Source organism: Amblyomma mixtum, chromosome 3 (assembly GCF_055824585.1).
Source record: "Amblyomma mixtum isolate Tamu chromosome 3, ASM5582458v1, whole genome shotgun sequence".
Taxonomy (NCBI): domain Eukaryota; kingdom Metazoa; phylum Arthropoda; class Arachnida; order Ixodida; family Ixodidae; genus Amblyomma; species Amblyomma mixtum.
In genome coordinates, this window is record NC_143014.1 from 427,762,645 (window position 1) to 427,784,233 (window position 21,589).

Sequence of the window (21,589 nt, forward strand, 5' to 3'; positions counted from 1 at the left end):
TTCCTTTACAAACTGGGACGCCGTGTTCGAATCTCGCCAAGCAAATGAGGCATATGATATTTTCCTCGATATTTTCAAACGCGTTTACAGGGATTGCTTCAAAATTAAAAATGTTAAAAAACCTAAAAAAGTACGGAAGCCTTGGATTACGGCCGAATGCCTTGCTATGATCCGTAAGAAGACGTCCATGTATGCGCAATTCATAAAAAATAGGAACCCAGCAGACCTCGCTAATTTTAAAAAGTACAGAAATTTCGTGACGCGCTTTCTTCGAAATGCAAAACAGGCTTATTTTAACAGCTTACTTGGCAGGGCAAATAATCGCACCAATGAGCTATGGCGCGCTCTAAATACCATCATGAACCGCAATAAATCGAGAAATGACGATATTCAAGTAACACAAAACGGAAAAACCCTCGAGGGCTTTCAACTCGCAGACGCATTTAACTCCTATTTTGTTAACTTAGTAAAAAGTGGTCATGATGAACGTGTGACGAGCTACTTGCGTAATCGTAACGAACATACCGCTTTTTTTTATCCAACATCTGAGAATGAAATACGTTCGGTCTTTACATCACTAAGCAATAGCAACACAAGAGATATTGATGGTCTTAGAATTACACCGATCAAGTTTGTCTTAGACTACATTTTGCCTGTGCTCAATCACATATACAACTTATGTTTGTCATCAGGTGTATTTCCCGATAGCATGAAACGTGCTAAAGTGACTGTTATTTATAAATCAGGCGATAAAAATGCATTTTCAAACTATCGCCCCATATCTGTCCTTCCCGTTCTCTCAAAACCGCTTGAGAAGTTAGTATTGCTGAGGCTGGACTCATTCTGCAATAAGCATTCATTAATTTCCCCTTTCCAGTTTGGCTTCCGAAAAGGTATGTCCACAGAGTTAGCCTTACTAACACAAAAAGAAATCATCCTTAATTCATTTTTGGATAAGAAATTAATAATGGGCATTTTCATAGATTTCACAAAAGCATTCGACAGTTTAAATCACCAAACGCTGATAGCAAAATTAGAATTTTATGGGTTTCGAGGCATTGCCTTGGAATTTCTCAAATCATATCTTTCAAACCGAAAACAGTGCGTTGCTATAAATAACAATTTTTCTTCTCTAATGAACTTGAATGCAGGCGTTCCTCAGGGCAGCATATTGGGGCCACAGCTTTTTAACTTGTATATAAATGATATAGGGAATATAGCCGAGGAATCACAACTTATTGTTTATGCCGATGACACAAGTATTTTTGTTCAGTCAGATAATCCCAGTGATTTGTGCAATAACGTAAATTTGACACTACAAAACCTATACGAATGGAGCAATAGAAATTCCCTGCAGATCAACAGTGCAAAAACCAAAGCTGTCCTGTTTACACCCTATCAAAAGCCAATTATCTACAACTTTAACATTCATATCGGCAATAATCCTATTGAAGTGGTTTCAGAAGCAAAGACACTTGGTGTGACATTTCATCAGCACTTATCATGGAACTCACACGTGCAGCATATATTAACCAATCTTGCCAAAATATCAGGAGTACTCTGGAGGCTTCGTTATATTTTACCACTGAAATTTAAGCTATTAATATATAACGCGTTGTTCTATGCTCAGCTAAATTACTGCGGACTTGTATGGGGCACAACATCAAAAGAAAACATAAATAAGATTTTTTCTCCGCAGAAGAAAGCCCTTCGTCACGTAGTCAACATTCCAAGTGAAAGCCCATTACATAATACCTATTATGAATACAAAATTATACCTTTTCCAACATTATATGACTTTAACCTGTCGATGAGATATAAACATAGCTTAAAAACTAATAACAATGCATTTTTGTCTTTATGTAGTTTAAAAAGCCTTCCTGACAGGGGGTATGTATTTCGGAATAAAGGAACATGGCACGTGCCATTCACCAGGCTAACACACGGGCTAGATAGCGTCGAAAATCGCCTTCCGAGATTATTGAACAAATTATTAATGATGGAAATCGACCTGCAAACAGCCACTAAATGTAATATAAAACTTCACTTCATCAACCAGTTTCATGGCGTTTAACAGTGTCAACCATCTTCATAACCAAAAACAGAGCTTTTGTATCACGTCATTTCATCCCAGAGTACTGCAGTTGTGTCCATTTGTCTTTACTATTTCTTTTCCCTTATATTCAGGCGAGTTTGTTTATTAACATTGTCATTTTTCAGGTCTGCTATCACGCGAGTGTTTGTTGCATTTTGTTGTATTTTTTATATTGTAAAAGACTGCATTTGTAACATTATTCATTTCCTGCGCGAAAATCGCATGTGCTGTAAATTGTTCTTTTAAACACTTAACATTTCATCCATAACTGCTGCACAAACTGCCATGTAAAGGGGGTGGGGACCCAGTCAAGCTTGCCTCAGAGCAGCTTTTTGTCCCCACTCCTTGCATTTTTATCTGTACTAAAAATGCAAAAATAAAGATTGATTGATTGATTGATTGATTGATTGATTGATTGATTGATTGATTGATGTTCCAGATATGCGAGACGCTTCTCAGCAGCACTGTGCGTGTTTTTAAAGTCGGTTTGGCAGAATGATCAACGTGTCGGCGTTCTGCAGCGCAGCTTTCATCAGGCTATCTTCTCCTGAACCGCTTATGAATTTTTTGCAAGGCCTCTATGTCCGGTGTGCTTGCAAATGGTCGCTTCTATCAGAGATACTTACACTGCGTTGCATACATGGCGGTCAACGCTGTCGATCGAGGCTGCGGAGATAGAGAGCCCGCGAAACCATATCCCCTGGCACTTCTATTTAGTTCTTCTCGAAGCTTCAGTGAGTGCCTGGACGAAAGCAGAGGAACGCTTAAAACGAAGTGCTCTCAATGAAAATCATGGTCGAAGCAGTGAGGCGCTCAGTGTTCGGGCCCTCTGGCTAGAACTTAGTACTAAGTGTGAGCTACTTTTTAGGCGCAGTTGGAGTGAGGGCGATTCGCTCTACCGGCGGCATATCATACGACCTCATCTCATTCTTACTTCTCCAAATCTCGATGGGTCTCTGGGCGAAAATGTGGCAAGAGGTAAAACGCAGTGCAGGAAGTTGCCAGCCACGGTACTTGAGATTTATCGCAAGTAAATTTGCCTGCTTTCGTTTTAGTTGTAGGGTGAACTACTTTTTGGCCACGGACTTTGCGTGCGTTAGCTTTGGCGGCGTTGACCGGTATGTATGTAGAGGAGTAAAGCTATAGGAATATCTCTGGTGCAGTAATCGTCGAGAAGTGGATGGAGGCTTCCTTCAATTAGTGATTCTCTGCAAGCGATCCATAGTAGAGTGAGCTTCGCAGCTGCCCACGTAAGGTCGATGTCGTACGCGTATAACAGCGTCATCCTGCCTTACGTAACTGTTTCTGATATCTCCGCTCAGTTTGCGCTGCCGCGACAATGAACCGGTGCTGACTGGTCTTCCAGAACGAAAAGCACTTTCCACAGAGAAACACATACGATAACCAAGCAAAAGGCATGTCACAGAGAAAGCAAGTAACATACGTTGCAAGTTGTGAAATAAAATACCTTAGAAAAAATATTTATAAGGTGGTGTTGTTAGCTTTGTCAAGCCCATATTTTTTATTACTGGGCCGCACCACCTGTAGACAAGGCGTAGGTTGAATAATAATTCTGAACACAATGTTCCCCCGAAAATGTATTCTAGTCTACCGGTGTTCCAGTTGAAGGATGTCTATAAAGGCACTGACCTGTCGGATTTTCATTGCGTAGTTTTCTTCTACAGCTTAATCATCCAACTGGTGAAACGGCTCTTTCAGGTTTGAAGTCCGACACCTTTGTACAATGTATAGAATGTTACGCTAGTGAACGCGCGCATCACTAGCTTGCCTGTCGCCAGTGTTTGTCAGTGTATAAAGGCGAACGTTTCCGGAATTTCCTATAGCGGCTCAGTGACTGTGGCGTTCGGATGCTGACCCAAAAGTCAAATCCTGGCCGCAGAGACCAAAGTTCGATAGAGCCGAATTACAAAATGGCGCTTATGTCTGCGCATATTAAAAAACCCCTGGTGGTCAAAATTAATTCGAAGGCCATCTCATTACATTGACGTTGGTTGTTTCCGTTATCTTTAACCTTTTTCACAATAAATGCCTTTGGAAGTCTAAAAAACTACGCTCCGTTAGCAGGCACAAAAGGGTTCAGAATGTATTTAAGTTGGCCTTTAGTGAATTTGCGTACTTCACCATGATCATCTCGCTTGCTTTAAACCCAGTTAAAGACAGCACAATCAGTGATACAGCGAGGCGTTTCCGGGTCCAGTACCATTACAGCCACTAATACCGACGTACCAATCAAATCGAGAAGTCCGTAGTCAGCTTGAAAAAAAAATTTCACAAGTACAAGAGTTTTTCTGAAGAATTCTTCCACCAGCTGTGCTCCTTCAACGGTCACCTTCACAGTTCTTGGAGCAGAAATGACAGAGCTGCAAAGGAACTCCATCACTCTCAACATTGCAGCTCGATTTCTTGTTAATTTGCCACTGAAAGACTGATAATCATTTCAGCATCCTTAGTTCGCGCGCATAATCAAATTTCAATTTAAAATAATCCTGCCTGATAAACAATTGTATTCAAGTTTACGCCGATTTTGAGCGCCTTATGTGTCCTTGCTTCGTTTCGTGTTCTTTTCGTATCGTCTGGTTGGCAACAACACGATGCGCAGGAGTATCAAGTATCCAGGAGAATATCATTTAATGCGCAAGTTTAATGCGCATTTAATGCGCAAGAATATCATTTAATGCGCAATAAAGGAGGTCGTTAACTAATGGGCGCATTTCTTAGAAAATGTGCTGATGAATCCGACAGCCCACTCCATCATAGGCAACTTTTTTCTTCGTGCATTCCTAATATAATTCATATATCTCAGAAATTTCTTGCATGCTTAAATGTCAGCCGCAATCAGGGCTCTCGGGGTAGAGAATAGAGCGGAGAAAGGAAATTAAATCCTGAAATTGAAGAAGAGCATTTAGCTACACACTATGAGGGGAGAAAAAAAGAGAGGAGGCTGACGTGTAAAAATTCCAAATGCGAGAATAAACTGAGGCAGGCTTGTGCAGCCAAGCGTGGCGTGGTGGAGGTGACACGTCAGCCAGGCGAGAGCAGCACTAAAGATGCTACCCCGGCCTGCGCACCTTACCAATTCGCTTTTTGTTTTTCGATATGCGGTTTTATTTACAAACAAAACAGTACATGCGAGTCTGTTGGACCCGTAGCCGAAGCTAGTATCTCGTTGAGGCCCGCTGTTATACGTACCTGGTAGCACAAAAGACACACTAGTAAAAGCATGTAGTACATATAATATGCTAATAATAGCACAAAGGAAATTAGGAACAATCGCATGCTTTCACTCCTTCACCTAAGCTGGTGGCCTAAAGGGACCGAATGCATGATGATATATGCTGACGTCTCCGCAAGCGTGAAACAAATCAGGTTCAAATAAAAATGGCAGTGTTATCTACACAGAACATAAATCGATGCGGACAAAAAAATCAAAATATCTCTAAAAAAAACAGGATCTGTTAACGGCCAAGGAGGTGAACCAAAGCAAACAGCGTCGCCAAAGACAATGCTCAAGATCAATGACAATCGGAAAGAAAGCACAGTGCTGCCTCTTCTTCACAGCCTGTACAGCGCTAATTTGGGAAGAATTAACTGTATCCAAGTTCCGCGATTTTCACATGAATGACACTTCAAAAAGGAAAAAAAATAAGTGTGGAATGCGTCAGCCGTTCGTACGATAAAGCGATGCACTTAGCTTAAGTCCGGCGTGGGCCGTTCAGGTTAGTACTGCTGACGCTATAGTTTCGAAAGTGCACAATTTTCTTAAAGTTCACCGGTTGTATGATAAAAAGCGCTAATCCTCTTGTAGCTTCTGAGGCGCATTTTCACTTGCCGTTTCAGACGCATGACGCTAACTATAAAATGAAAAACCAAACGGAGACACAATGAACTCTTACGATGCGAAAGTCTGGAGAAGTCAATCTGAGAGTAAGAATTTGTTTAACACATTATGAAAAACTTGGACAAGACACTGACGGTGATGGATCTGATAATTATCAATGTGATTTGTTCAGTGACAATGGATACTTGCTGTGGCCGTAGGCGATAATATGTTCATCGTCGTGAAGAATGCAAAATTTATTCACACTAGTTTGCAGAACAACGAGCGCCAAACTTTGTGCAAATAATACCTCTTTAATGCACAGGGCATAAGCAACATAATGTAAATAATGCAGAACAAAGTCAACATGGCTTCCTCAGCTCCCCTTCAACCCTTGTTCTCTGTGTTTTGTGTTATCAAGAATCTTCCTGCCCTCTGGCTATACTGAAAGTGATTTTTTTTATGCGCACCCTTGCTTGTCCAGCTATTAGTTGTACAGCGCTGCTGGTTCTTAATACTATAATGGGCAGTTCAAGAACCGGTGTGCTCAACCTCTGTTTCGTTCGCGTGCTGGTTCCAACTATAACTAAAAATAATCACATTAACTACATTTCTAGGCGCTGAAATGAGCTTTAGGCAGAAGAAAACATCTGCTTTTCATACCCGTAACATACTTGCGCTGATATAATAGCAGCTATAAAAAACGTAGCTTTAAAGATAGAAAATAAGCAGAATCTATTTATGGTGCATGTGTGCTTCATAATATATATGCCAGAATTGATCTCCAAAACAGCTTTAGAGTGTTACACATAAAAAAGCTATAGCAAGGGCCGAAAAATACGTATTTGTAGGATCATCTACGCATACCAGGGACATGAAACAAACGTTGGACATGGTAAACAAGTTAAAGCCGTTAGATACAATTTTACGCCCATATTCAATTACCAATAAAACATGACAGAGAATGAAATCTTCATACCGTTATCAGTTTCTTGTCGTAAGCCCTAGTCTTGAAACATGCTCCTATAGTGAATCTGTGAAAACGAATGGCATCTTTGATTCGACTGTTTAGTTACACCACGAATGCATAACTAATTTCTTTGCCAAAAGTGAGCAGCCGCGACGGCAGCGGGAGCGGCTTCGCGGCCAAGTGGTGGCGCTACGTTGCCCGGCGCTGGTCTCTGCTGTCTGGCTGCGAGTGCCCTTCACTCTCGCTCCCCTACCTTGGGTGATAAGACGTGAGCACGTAAGACAACACCTTGTCTCTCGTTGACGTGGTGATAAAAATCCAAGAAAACGTGTAGTGTTGTGCGCCCAGGTAACCAACACATATCGGCCGCTGCCTGAACTTCCGCTCTTGCCATCCAACGAGCCAAAAGGCTTCCGTACTTTGTCAAGTACGAAGGCTGTCAAAGAGAAAGGAGGGTTGTAAGACACTTCGAAGAGGAGGTGAAGAGGAAGACATCTAGGCGCCCACGCGTGATCTATTTTTTTTAGCCATTAATGAAAAGCGTTCAGCGCATGCATTCGACTCCAACGTTCTTACAAAAGCGGTGTCGTGACCAGGATACACCTGCCACACGAAAAGCAAGAAACCTGTCTCGAAGCAGCAGTGAAGATTGTGGCAGAGGAGCAGCTGAACAATCTGGCGGAGACAGGGCAGCCGACCAGACTACACGCCAGAAGGGAAACAGAGGTGGTGAACAGTAAGCGAACAATAGACCTCTCCGGAGTCAGCATGAACAAGGACGTGTTCGTTGGGAAGCGGGAGACTTTACGCACGCAGATTATACAGCTCGTGACAACAGCAAAAGATCAGGTCAGTAACAACGCCAATAAACAGAGACAGTAACAGACGCGCAGACAACTGGAACAGCGGAGAGAATCACAGAAGTGAGTGTGCAAATGGAGCTGTTTTTGACAAAATAGACAGCTAGTTCCAAAGAGTGGTTGAATACGACATGAAGGTCCCCCTTGTACTATCACAGCTAGCAACGCACATTGAGACACCTGATGAACGCTGTGCAGCATTATCACGAACTGGCCCAACCGTGACGCAAAGTGCAATTCAGATAGGAGACGAATGGGTAAAACTACTAAAATTGGTGATGATAAAATTTGCTGAAGACAAGCTTCAGCGGCAAAGGTTTTGGTGTCAGTATGAGTCTGCCGTCCACATTAGAACGAATATGAGTAAAGCACAAGAAATTTTATTATTTGATGGCGGCACTCACAGGAAAAGCACCCACTACGGTTGAAGGCCTACAGTTGTCTTAAAACAACTACGAACCACGCCATAGCGATTTTGAAGGAAACCTTTGTAAACAGGAGCAAGCAGTGGAAATGACAATGAAAGAACTGCCAGAGCTGGCAAAAATTCGTTCCAAAAACGATACAGAGGTGCTGAGAAGGACACTTAGAAGAACCGTATTGAAAGTCCAAGTTCATACTTTAGCACTGGAGGCACTTCAAGTAACAGCAGAGGGATATGCACTACTGCTTATGCCTGTGCTGAAGAGAGTTATTCCTTCAGACTTGGCAGTGGAGTTTAAATTAAAAGAGACAAGGCATCTAAGAGTTTCACTGACTGATACCTCAGATGAACCCATTGCCAAGGCAGCGGCAGCATCCTTGAAGCTTTTTCTGGTGTTTCTCAAAGAACCGATAACTGTCGCAAGTTATCGGTATCGTCTGCAGAAATCGCCATGTACTACCAACTAAAGTGAAAATTACAATATATCGATCTCTCTTTCATTCTCGCTCAAATTACGGCGTTTTAAGCTGTCGTTCGACAACACAGGCCAACTTGAGAAAATACACGTACTACAAAAAAACTTTGTATGTATAGTTGAATGTGTACCATTATTACACCGCATTAATCAATTTTTCTTTAAGTACAAAATAATTCCAGTAATAAGGCTGCAGGGCTACAGCCTATGCTGCGCTTATAAACGAGAAATTCCTAATAATACATGCTTTCGAACACAGCCTAACCTATAACAACGAGAACAAGCACAAGAAACCCGTAACCGAGATCCTTGGAAACTTAACATATACAGAAACGGGTACGGCCTGCACACATTAGCAAATGGGTTGTCCCGCTTATTTAACAGTTTGTCGAAAATAAATATTTTAGACAAACTGTCATCATTCCACGACTTACTTTGACACTTTCTTTCTTCAATCCAGAATAACTGGGAAAACGATGTTTTATTAGGGAAAAAAATGTAGCATTCGTTTAAAAGAAAATGTGTACCCGCTAATTTGTGTTTTTTTTGTTCTATTCTTTTTCGTTGTTTCCCCGCTTCTTTTTTTTTACCTGTATGCAAAATCATGCATTGTATTCATTACTTTTGTGTAATCTTTGATTTGTAATTCCCATTGCTTAAAATTGCATTATACTCTTTGTATTTACATGGTCGTATAGCTGTACTGGCCACTCGCTTGCCATTGCCAAAGTGGGGGCTTGAGGCCCTGTCAAGCTCTCTTACGGTATCTTTTAAGGTAGCTTTTACTTCAAGCCCCTGCCACCATGTACATCACGACGGAAAATGAAGATATTATAATTATTATTATTATTAGGTAAGGCGCCGCGAAGACGCCGAATGCGAACAAGCAACGACGAAAGCGGCCAGAAGAACCATAACGGAGGTTCCAACAACGTAGTGCATCTACAGTGCATATGGCAGGAAGTGCGTTTTATGCAAGCAAGGTAGCCAAGCAACAAAGGATTAGGGTCGCTGCTTATCGTACGAAAACAAGAAAACGGTGCTAAGAGAAAGTGGAGCGTGTTTCACATGTACGCCACCAAGTCACGCGGCGCGGTTTTGTAAGGCTAAAGTTGAGCGCAAAAGCTGCAAAGAACGTCACGCCACGTTGATGTGCCACTCAAGGTCGCCAAATGAGAAAAAATCCGTTGCGTTAGTGCAGCCTCGCAGTGAATTGCAACCCTCCTGCACGCAGCAGAGCAAACCGAAGCGGAACTGTAAATGGTGCTATCGCAGACTGCTCTTGAACGTGTGCAAAGAGATGCATCAAGGAAGTGTGCTAGACTGCTCTTCGACAGTGGAAGCCAAAGCACATTTATTTCTAAGAGTTTCGCGAAGAAAATGGTGCAAAAGTAACACCTAACGAACACTTAAAAATCACCTAGTTTGCAGGACACGAACTGGTCAAGTTTGTGGGCGTAGCGCAAGCAACTGTTTAATAAAATAGCAGTAGCGGAGCCATCCTAATTAGAGGACTGCAAGGTGACATGATTTCCCGCAGCGTGCCGCCTACACTTCCTATTTAGTTGGTATGGAAATTACGCAGCTTGCGGATTTAAATTAACCGGCCAGTGGCTACGGCGTCAAAGAATTAGCTCATCCGTTCTGATTTCGACTGGGTTTTTTTCACTGGAAAGACAGCGCTTTGTACACAAGATTGTGGCTTTGTAAATTAGCGACAGGGTGGATCGTCCAATGACCACGACATCAACAACGCATGAACCTGGCGAAGAGACACGTCCAACATTCTTGACAAGAATTTTGAATATTGGAAAATTGTCAGGTGCTGTTAAAGAAATATTCAAGGCAATGCTTCATTCTTCCGATGTGCAGCAAAATCTTTCTTTAAAAGTTTTTCTATCGCTCACAAGGCGCAGCTAAGACCATAAAAACCCAATGGGGAACGCTTTTGACGATCGCAAAACCAATAATAGCAAAAAAATCAAACCGCTTCACAGGAGATTTGCGGATATATTGATTGTTATAGAGAAATCTCACAATCTCACAATATGATGAAAAAATTGTGTTCATTAAACGGTTTCCCATTCAAAAATACTTTTGTCCAGAATTGTTGGGTATGAAACAGATGACGGCACTCCGTGTTGACACAATTACGAACACGCACACATTGAAATTCAGCAACTTTAAAGATATTTGACTATTGCCCTCTGACACACGGCATAGCGCAGAATCCCTCAGCGACTGCCATCAACGAATACCGAAGAACAGTCGTCACGAGGTGAATTCAACATAGAAGAAGGAGGCTAACAGCGATCGCAACAGAAGGTTACCACAACTGCTAACCCAAAAATACGACTAAAGAAAGATACATGGCACAAGATTGTGGGAGAACCGGAGTATTGGTTACGTGAGCTAAAGCGGAGACCCCTTCGTGGGCAGGGTGGAAAAGAAAGTTAAAAAAAAAGGAACTGCCAGCATAGCAAACACCGAAGTTCTCTCCAGAAAAGAATTAGTGGACTTACGCTTGCCGGCTTAGCGTAATAATCAACGAAAGCATTCTGGCATTAGCGGCCCAGAGGCCTGGAGCTGCATACCTGTTTTGAAGTTTCACAGCCGACTGTTCGGTTATGCGTCTCTACGCTCACGTGCACATTCGGCCTTCTTGCGCTCGCGGTGTCGGTTCGACCGCGTTCCCGGCACACTTCAATGACTCGAGGGCCCGCTTGCACGAAGAAAATAAAAGTGTCCTGTTTCCAGCCTAACCTTACGCGCAGTCGACGCCCTCCCCTAGATTTCAGTAAAGGAAAGGCACGTGTCTGACTCATTTTGTCGGTGGACACCTGAAACGCGCAGTGACAAAAAAAAAAGGACGAGAAGGTTGAAGCGTGGTTCCCGCGGACGGGACTCAAAAAAGCTGAGAGAATGTTTACTGCAAACGAATCAGTGCGACAGCAGATTTGTGCTACGGATTGAAGGCGACGATGAGCGGGAAGTGGCGCGGGACGGAGCGCTCGCGCTAGGCCAGCTGCGGACAGGCAAGAGACGATAGTGCTCTGATCAGAACCACCGGATTAGTGCCACGCAGAAGAAGACGAAGAGCGGGCAGTGCCACGTGACGGAGTGCTCGCGCTAGGCGGACAACGCGACAACGGACGATTTTGCTTGCGGTTGGTGACCGTCGGGTTAGTGCTTACGCACTAATAGCATTCCTTCCGGGTGGAGCGCAGGACGAGACCCAGTCCAGGGCTCACTTGCTTGAAGCAAATTAGACAGTCCAGGTGTCAGTACACCCTTATTCGCAGTTTTGACCACGTTGCTAGAAGTGGTCTAGACCCTACGCTGGATTTGAGGACGGGAAAGGCAAATAATTGGTTCACTTTGCCGGCGGACATCTCAACCGCGCCGTGACAGAAAAACACGAACGCTAGCTGGAAACAAGCTTTTAGTCGGCGTTCCCGTTTCTCTCTCTCTCTCGGCGCGGTTGAGGTGTCCACCGCCAAGGTGAACCAGTATGCCTGCTTCCTTTCCTCAAATTCTGCGGAGCGTCTAGACTGGGAACAAGTTTAGACAGGGAATCTTATTCGTGGTCTAAAGACTCTGTTGGTTTTGAGGAAAGGAAACGCGCATTCCTCGTTCACTTTGTAGGTGACACTTGCACCGTTTTTGCGTGTTTCGTATTACAAGGATGGCACGAACTGTCCACCCAGCTATACATTATAGGGCGTGATGATGGTCCGCAGCCTGTTCCCTTTTGTTTTCATGCAAATGGCTCAAATTTAGATTACATCACGACCGCTACGCAACGCGCAACTTCGGACTGCATTCTTTTTTTTCATTACGACGACCAGTTCACTTCGGCTAAAAGGTCAAACATGAGGGCTTCGCAGGTTTTATCATGCCTAATTTGCGCGTCAATTCAATTACATTGCCAATCATTAAACTGGCTGCCGCTCTGAGAAGAGTGCGCACGCAGATATGCTTTGTAAAGGTACACATACATCCTCCTTATTATTTTGATGAAAGGGCAAATGTAGAATATCTAAAACGTGGCACGTCGTCTCGAACTTGAAATGCCATGCATAAACACATGCTTTTAAGCCATTCTTAATTGCAATTGTACAATCTCGTTTCATGCAAATATACTTGCTTTATAACTTATATATAAAGTAGTCTCTAGCTCGCTCGCTTCTAACACAGCCTGCATTCCTTCCATGAAGAAGATGAAAACATATTTTTGTGTGCTTCTTGCGCTCGTATTTGTCTGTACTGTTGAGTGAGTATAAAACTTTTTATGTTACTGAGGAGAGGACTTTTTGGTAAGCCACAGTTTTAGTGCTAAGCCCCAGTACAGACAATTGGTATCGGAATGAAGCTTTGACAGTGAAGTCCCTTGTCCTCCCGAGTCGCGCAAAAACTTTGAAAACTGAAACTGATGGAAAGAACACCACTGAAGCATGACACATTTTCAAACAATTTCGCATTACAAACCAACTTTGTCGATATCGCTCTCAAATATGAAATGCTGCTCGATCGTATGTCATTCTTATCACACGCAGAGGAAAAACTGTGATGAGGACGTCTGGACAAGGCTTTAACAGAGCGAGAGAAGCATACCATTACCTCAACTTGCTATTATGTGAGCTGGGTTCGCATTTCACGCTCGAGCATCATTTTCGAGGGGGTCTCGCCTGTTGTGCTCTGAACCGTCGTGTGCTGCTTGAAGAGAAAGCGCGCAAGGCGGCGCTGCAGCGAGCCTGTCTGATCTCTTTCAAGGGCGCGTTTTAGCTCGGCTACGTAGCGCTCGGCTTGTCCGTTTGTCGCTGGGTGGTAGGGGGCCGATGTAACTGATGAGATCCCGTTGTCGCGATAAAACTTGAGGATCTCCGCAGACACAAACGGTGTTCCGTTGTCCGACACTACCTTGCGCGGCAGGCCGAACGTTGCAAATAGTGATCGGAGGTTGTCAATGACTGCTGCCGAAGTCGTCTGTCCCATTTGCCTTATCTCAAGCCACTTTGTGTAGGCATCTACGACCACAAGGAAAGTGCAGCCCTCAATTGGTCCTGCAAAATCAATGTGCAATGTGTGCCATGGTGTGTCTGGCTTTTCCCATTCTGGGACAGGAGCTTTCGGCGGGGCGCTCCGGCTGCTCTGGCAAGGCTTGCATTCTCGCACCACTGTTTCGATGTCGTTGTCAATGCCAGGCCACCACATTTAGCTTCTGGCACACTTTTTCATTGCAACGATGCCCCGATGTCCGGCGTGGATGAGAGACATAGCTTGTGCGCGTAGTTCTCTCGGCATCACAACTCGGGACCCAAATATGATGCAGCCGCGATGGGTGCTCAACTCTGTAGCTCGCCTGCGGTAAGCGTCGAAGTTGTCCCCTTTGAGTTTATGCACGTTGCCTTGTTGAACAGCTGTGTAAACTAGCCGGAGAGCTGCGCACTTCTGCGTAGATGCTGCAACTGTGCCTGCTGTAAGCGGAGGTTCTGGCAGTGCTTCGAACATCAGAACGTCTCCTGGTGGAAATGGTTCGTCAACAGTTGCGTCTAGTGGCAGACGGCTTAGCGCATCGGCGTTTTGATGTTTACTCCCATTGCGGTAGACCAGAGCGTAGTCGTACGCTGAGAGTTTGATGGAATGCTGCGTCGGCTCGATGACACCTTGCTGCTCCAGTTTGTCCAACTCTTTTTCAACTGAATCTCGGAGAGCAAACGGCACCGGCCTGGCCTTCAGAAATTTGGGTTGCGCGTTGTCCAACAACTCCAGTGTGACCGGGGGCCCTTCGTTTCCTGGAATCTCTTCCGAGAATACTCTTTCGTATTTCTCTTGGAGTTGCTCAACCATGTTCTGGCTCGGCGTCTGGTGTATGCCGCATATCATCACGCCTAGTGGAGAAAACCAGTTTCTCCCTAGAAGGCTTGATCCTGTGCCCTTCACAACAAGCAGAGGTAGCGTATGGGTCTGGCCGTTGTAGTTAACCTGCACGTTGGCAGAGCCCAATAGTGGCAGATTCTGTCCTGACCACGTTCGCAGGTGCGTGTCGTCTTGTTGCAGGGCGGGTGCGTCAGATGGCCATGGAGTTCGGAACGTGTCCTCACTGATCAGAGTACAGGCTGCGCCGGAGTCCACCTCGAACTTAATCAGCTGGTGATGTACGCTTACTTCTGTAAAAATCTTCGGTCGCGTGCCGAGATTCATGGTGTTCAGGTCGTACAACACAGATGGTGTTGCTGATGTTGTTCCATGGAGATCAGATAGCGGCGTATTCTCTGAGGCGTTGACGCTGTGATTAGGCTGGGAAGGTGACTTTATCTTGGCAAGTCTCCGTTTCCTAATGCATGCTCTTTCGATATGCCCTCGCTTGTGGCAAAAATTACACGTGGCTGACTGGAATCGACATCCCTGGGGGTTGTGTTGGTCGTCACACCGCCAGCAGCGTTGTGCCTTTTTGACCGATTTTACAACAACAGAAGGCTTGCGCACCTGGTTGCTTGTCTGGTGTACCGGCTCGGTGTTCCGGCGAATCCCTCTCTGCTGGTGACCGGCGCTCTCCGCTCGAACGGCGATGTCGTAAGCTTTGCTGAATGTGAGGTCCTTCTCAGCGAACAGGCGCTGCTGCAGTGACTCGTCACTCAGTCCGCACACAAATCTGTCGCGTAACATCACGTCCAAGGGAAGCATGGTGGTGTTAGCAGAAGAAGCTGCGTCTCCCTCCTGCCCGGTAGCTGTTGTCGACAGCGTTCCAAAATTGCAGTCGGCAGCGAGCTTCTTGAGCGCGGCTACGTAGGCGCTCACAGTTTCTCCTCCCAGTTGATCTCGTCGTTGGAAGCGAGCCCGGCTGTAGACCTCGGATGGCCTTGGGTCGTAGTGCTTTTGCAGCGCTTTTACGATGTCGTCGTAAGACACTGCCGCTGGTGTGCTTGGCTGAATAAGGGCGCAGACAGTATCGTAGGTCTGCTCCCCGCACAGCGTCAGCAGGTTGGCCCTCTTCAAGGCTGGGTCTGTGATGTTGTTAGCTTCAAAGTAGAACTGAAGGCGTCCAACCCACGATGACCACGATGAGCCGTTGAACTCTGGTATCTGATTGGGAAACCCTCGCGTAGCCATGGCTTGTCAATAGCGTTGCGTAGCGCGGGTCGAATCCACTTTCTCGTCGCCACTGTCGTGTCCGGTCGCTGTGTTGAATGCAGCGAAAGACGCACACGGTACTTTTAGACTTCGTTTATTTAAAGCTGAAGAGGGTGCGACCAGCGTCGACCGAGGCAGCAGCCGAACTGGCCGCCCGAAGAAAGGAGGGAGCTGAGAAGCGTCCACGGGAGGGAGTGGCTTCCCAGAACAGGAGGAGGGTGCGGGGGCGCACCGTGGGGGGGCATCTGGTGACAGCGTGCGACGAGGGGCAAGTGTCGTTAGGAGGAGGATTGAGTGGTCGTTAGGAGGAGGATTGAGTGGTCGTTAGGAGGAGAATGCGAGTGGTCGTTAGGAGGGGGCGCACACACACAAAAGCAATAAGGGGACACAACAAGAGTGCAATGGTTTGGAGAAACTTTACTGATCTAAAAGATCAATGGGGTGGAATGAATGGGCCCCTAACGGAGGGCGACCTTTCACACCCAGTCCGCAAGCTTGACTTGCGTGTTCTTGTCAGGCTCCCTCAGGAGCCTAAGCCAGGCCTCCCTGGAGGGAGCCGGTATGAGGTCTTTTAGAGGTGGATTTTCCTTACAGTCTGGTCTTTAGAGGTGGATTTCCTTACAGTCCCATAAGATGTGTTCGTCTGTTGCTATGTTACCGCAATGCAAGCAGTTGGGATCGATGGGCTGTGTGGTAACTTTAGAGCAAAGAATGGGGGTCATGACGGCCCCAGTTTGGGCCCTACGTAGATTTCTGGTCTGTTGTCTGGTAAGGTCCGGGTGAGGTGCAGGGTAGTTACCGCGCCTCACGGAGCTGATTGGTCATTTCTCGGTAAGTGAAAGTTTCGTTGATGTGAGACTCCGAGACACTCCCTGATCCCTCCCCGTTTACTAGAGCTCGGGCACATCGGTTTGCCTTCTCGTTTCCCGCATTCCCTTCTGGTACAGGGACCCATAATAATTTCTACGTGGCTTATTCTTTGCCTGTGTTTGATTAGTCCTGCGGCTGCAGAGCAAATCAGGCATTTGTTATAATTTGGATTGAAATCTTAGAGTAGCCAATTATAATGCCTACGGCCTCGTCCATGAGAGCTAAGGCAATGGCTACTTCTTCGGCCTCTGTTGCTGAAGTTACTGTTGCTACAGCAAAGAACCTGGACTGGTCTCTTACAGCGCGTAGCTCTTTCGTTTGAGACCAGATGGCGCCACAGGCGCACTCGGAACACGGCGCCATTACGGGCCTCTTAAGTCGCCGGCGTGTACACCTCGACGCAGCAGTGGAAATACTGCGAGTGGCTGCCGAATGTGTTCTTCCTGCGAAGATGTGGAAAGGTAGAAGAAATACATGCTGTGTTATGGGTCGCAAGAATTGCGACAGAGAGTTAAACGTGCTAGCTTTACGAACCGAACTGCACAAGGACATACTGCCCCTGTTCGTGCCGGTTCGCCATGCACCCTGCCATACCGTGCGCAATGCGAACGCAACAAACACGTTCGCCAGCGCTCGATAGCCAATACAGAAAGAAAGGTTTCGATCTTGCAAAATCTGCGAGGGTGAGTGCCCAACATAGCCGCATGAACAAGCTATTCTGCCGCGGAAACCATCACTTCGTGCTTTCAGTTGTTGTGCACTTCCGTCTGCGTGTGTAGCGAGACCCTATTGCTCGTAAGTTGACGTGTGCGGCCATTAGTAACAGGAGCGCCCGGGCCGAATTAGGAACGGAAAAGGAGGACGATAGGCTCCTACATACCGCTACTGTAGATTTTGCAGTGCACAACCGTGCAAGCGGACAACCCTTACCGTCAGTCCGTGTATTAAGGCGGATGCCTTTAATGCCTCATCGTTGTAAGCAGGAGTTGTCGACAGAAATGTCACGCTTTTCAATTGGTCGAAATGGTCGTGGCGTCACAGTGCGCGAATTTCAAACGGGCCAATTGTACTTTGGCTAGTAACCATGCAACCAATTAAAGTTATATGGTATGGTAATGCTCCAAGTAAGCGGGAGTAAGGTTAGTTAATTGCTTAATTGACCAAGTAGGCTAATTAACCTTTCTACTCAGACGAGATAAACAAATACAACCGAGTAGGAAATTGGTCGAGTTGGGGAATCGAACCAGGGCCTCCGAAGTGCGAAACGAGCACGCTATCACTCCGCCATGCCAGCTCGATGGTTTGGAATGAACAAAGGCGCGTCTAGTAAATACGGTGTCTTCGTTCACTCCCGTTTTCCTCCCTTCCCGTTACAGCGAGGTTCAGGTGTACACCGAGATATGCAAGACAGATACATTTCCTTTCCTCAAAAACCAATTTACGGACGAGCAAGGCGTAGAGCCGAACGGGCGATGGCATTCTGTGGACTCCCTGCCAGCGTTGCAACACGCTGTCGCGTTCCACTCATAGAGGCGAAGCTTAACAACTTAACCACACATCAGTGACACAAGCAGCACCACCGCGCTTAAGGCTTCCGACTCACCGCAATTTAGGTCAACAAAGCGCCCCCCTGAATTTTTGCATCACGTCTTCGCGCTACTGTTGAACTTCGCATCAAGTAACGCGCTTTTCGTGGCCCGTATTCGGAATAAAGCTTTTTCGTTACGGCTGCTGTGCTGGGAGGGCTGACATAATTGTGAACTTCGTGTAGCATGAACGCGCCGCTATGCGCGCGTTATAACGATTATATCGCGGAATCCCTCGAAACAACTGCACGCCAGCTCGTGAAGGCTGCAGGATGCAGGGTACTGCTACGATGATATATAACATTTGTGCGTGTATTTATTTTTGCCGCTTTTCTGTGTTTAATAAGCCAGTTGAAAGTATTTCAGGTTTCCTAAGCACCGTTAACAGGTTGTAAACAAATGCGTAGGATGTGCAAGTGAACGCTTTAGAGCGGTGTCTGCATGCATGTGTACACCATACGACAACGACCTGCGCTGCTGCAGCACCATTAAACCTTGCCGTTTTAGTTAATAACAAGAAAAAACATTCAGAAAAGCGTCCTGCAAATGCGAAGGCAAATATTTAAGTGATCCATACGTTGGCTTGCCGAGGGAGAGCTGAACGGTTCTCCGCGACATGAAGCCCGATCACGTTTTCACGCTTCAAGTGATCAAATTAGGGTTCTCACATGCCCTTCGGTCCTTTGGCCATACCATAGTGCTGTCTTCACACTTCTTTACAACCGTCTCAGCCGAAACATTTCCTGTCGGAAACGAACCATCAGATGCAGTAGCTGTCGCGACGAGGCGCGCGCCGAGAAATCAGGAGGCGTGTAATGGCGGCGTGATCAAGTGGTCAGAGATGGCAGCCCCCATTATACGGCGCTGTAAAGCGTCTATAGTTACCTGTTACTGCGTGGAAGAGTGGCTGCTGCTTATTCGAATCGTTAGTAAAGCTTAGTTCTTGCTTTTCCAACATGTCTCAGTCTACTTTATTAGCAATAAAAAATACAGCTTATCCCTTCCTAACAGACTTGTCGGGTTGGTTGGTGGAAGACACGAGTGAGAGTGTTGTAATCTAGTTGAGCATCTGAAAAATCGTTTTTTTTAATCCCGGGCTTTAGTTAAAGCTCGAAAATAAGAAACACGTAACAGCTCTCCGCACTGACAGCTAAACCGGATCTTGCTTAAACTGCCGTTAAACTGTCGAAACCTTCTTGCAGTGCTAAAATTGTTATTTAGAAATTACGGAATTGATCTGAGTTAAATATTTAATGAAGCGAGATACAAAATATACTTCAATTTGTGAAGCGTAATTATTAATACAATGTGCTATTTCATTCATGGGCGCGCCACGCTTAGTTTTCTTCGTAAGCTCTTTGCTCTAGGTCTGTTATGCGAAACACTTTAAATATAAATACCTGCATATATTGCCAAATTCCCTAACTGAAATGATCTGCGAGCCATTGGCTCGCTCATCTAGGAGCACCTCACAAGAGAAAGCTGAAAAACCGGCTTATTCCGGACGAACACAAAACACCCAAAGCTGCCACACAACTAATGTATTAAACCAATACGGCTACCGTGGCGCCCTGCCCACGACAAAGCTAAATTTGAGCCCTAAAGCGAGGGAATGCTGAGACGGTTGAGAAACGTCGAACAACGACGGGGCTGCAGGAGACGCAACGACTCATGCCGTTCCAGTCTTCCTCGCGATGTTGGCCGTCGATAGACTCTATCGCTGCCAAAGTAGGAAGGACGCTGCTGACGCCAGGCATGGTTGAGAAACGTATCGGCAGTTGGCACAGGTCGTCAAAACCATGATGTCCTCGTGTACCGTGACCGAGTTTCAACAGCGCTGGTGCTATTTCCCAGCGGCCTTCTTGAAGTATTGCTGCTCAGCTTCGCCGCCGCGATCATGTGGATGTTGACGGCCTCGGCGGAGAACCTGCAGGGTGTTCGCAGTAGTGCTGCATTTAAGCGCACCTGCCCTCAACCGTATGAAGATGAACGCTCGCGCCGGCTTGTGCCCTGAGACGGACGTCATTACCTTTGAAAAAATGCTAAGAGCTCGTTAATCAGCTTAAACTTACTAACCTTTTATTTAGCACCGTTTGGCGCTTGGAGCCAACGGCACGTTCGCAGCCGCGCAAAAGGCAAAAACAACGCACTCTTTAAAATGAAGAAACATTGGTTCTTACAGGGAAGAATTCTGAGGGCAACTCAGTCGGATTATTGTTCCCGGCAAAAAATATGCACAGAATGTTTGACCTAAGACTTTCAGCAGTTTTAAAAATCGGCTTTATGATATAGAAGAGCGCTTTTTTCAGGCATAGCATTGTCAAAGATGTAATACATCCGAATACAGCCAAGAGCTGCGAGCTAGCAGGCAAGTTAACTAACATTGAATAATTAACTTTTAGCTATTACTGTTAAGCGCCTTAATTATCGACAGGCGCGTAGCCCACCATAAGTAATACCATAGTCCTTCAATGTTTTTTCTGGTCACGAAACTCCGGCCAAAGTTTCATATAGGGACAGCGCGCGCCGCTAGTGGCGCGGCTGTCGGCGAGGGGGCACGAGTCGCTGCGCGGGCCCTGCTCGCAGCGGCTGTTTTCCGGCCAGCAGGCTCATATTCGCTTGGTAGTTGCACTTTCTGGGGATCTGTATTTGGGCTTAGGATGGACAATACTTTACCGGTTATCACCTGAAAGCTTGGCTGCAACGTCGAGACACTAAAAACCCTCTGCGATAGACGACGGCCACTAGTAAACCTTGTTAGCGGCTGTTTTCTGGCAAACAATAAACGCGCTTACTTTCTCTCATTGCTTTTCACAAAAAATCGATTTTTGTACATTGGTTCAGCATTCGCATTCATTTTTACCGCAACTTGCCTACAACGTTATTCTGGAAGATCTAGCGTAGCGATCAGTAACATATATCTATATGTGTCTGGGTTGCGCCTATCTCGGCCGAGTCCTCGCTTTCATCTAAGTGCACAAGGCTGCTTAAGGCTGGCGTTTACCTTGTGAGAAATACTGCAATCTCAGTAATGCTGAGAACATGACGTTATGGCGGCATATTAAGAACTGGAGTGCGGGCTACACGAGCGATCACACGACGAATGCACCGGTAGTTTGATGGTGCTATCTCATTTTTTTTTTCGCTGACACTTAGGGAGGTGACAAAGGCAGCTGCTGAAGACTCTTGCTACATAAGCCATTTATTTACACTTTTTCATGCTGTGACTACGGAGGCGCTGACGAGTGCAAGGAAATTGTGAATTTTTGTTCTTCATTGCTCATATGCTCGCTTGGCACTTCCAAAATAAGAGACAAGCGGTAAGCGGCCACGCATA

General features: G+C 45.8%; 1 protein-coding gene and 1 long non-coding RNA gene across 3 annotated transcripts in view; one reads left to right on the top strand and one right to left on the bottom strand.

Moving 5' to 3' along the window:
• Nucleotides 1-7,092, bottom strand: part of LOC149358009 (uncharacterized) — a 91,588-nt gene extending 84,496 nt beyond the window's left edge. Inside the window, exon 1 of the mRNA XM_089585012.1 lies at nt 6,913-7,092. The gene's annotated coding sequence lies outside the window, so the exon portion shown is untranslated. The remainder of the gene's footprint in view (nt 1-6,912) is intronic.
• LOC149358010 (uncharacterized) overlaps nt 1-21,589 on the top strand; it is a 49,034-nt gene that overhangs the window by 2,565 nt on the left and 24,880 nt on the right. The gene's annotated exons all lie outside the window — the stretch shown is intronic.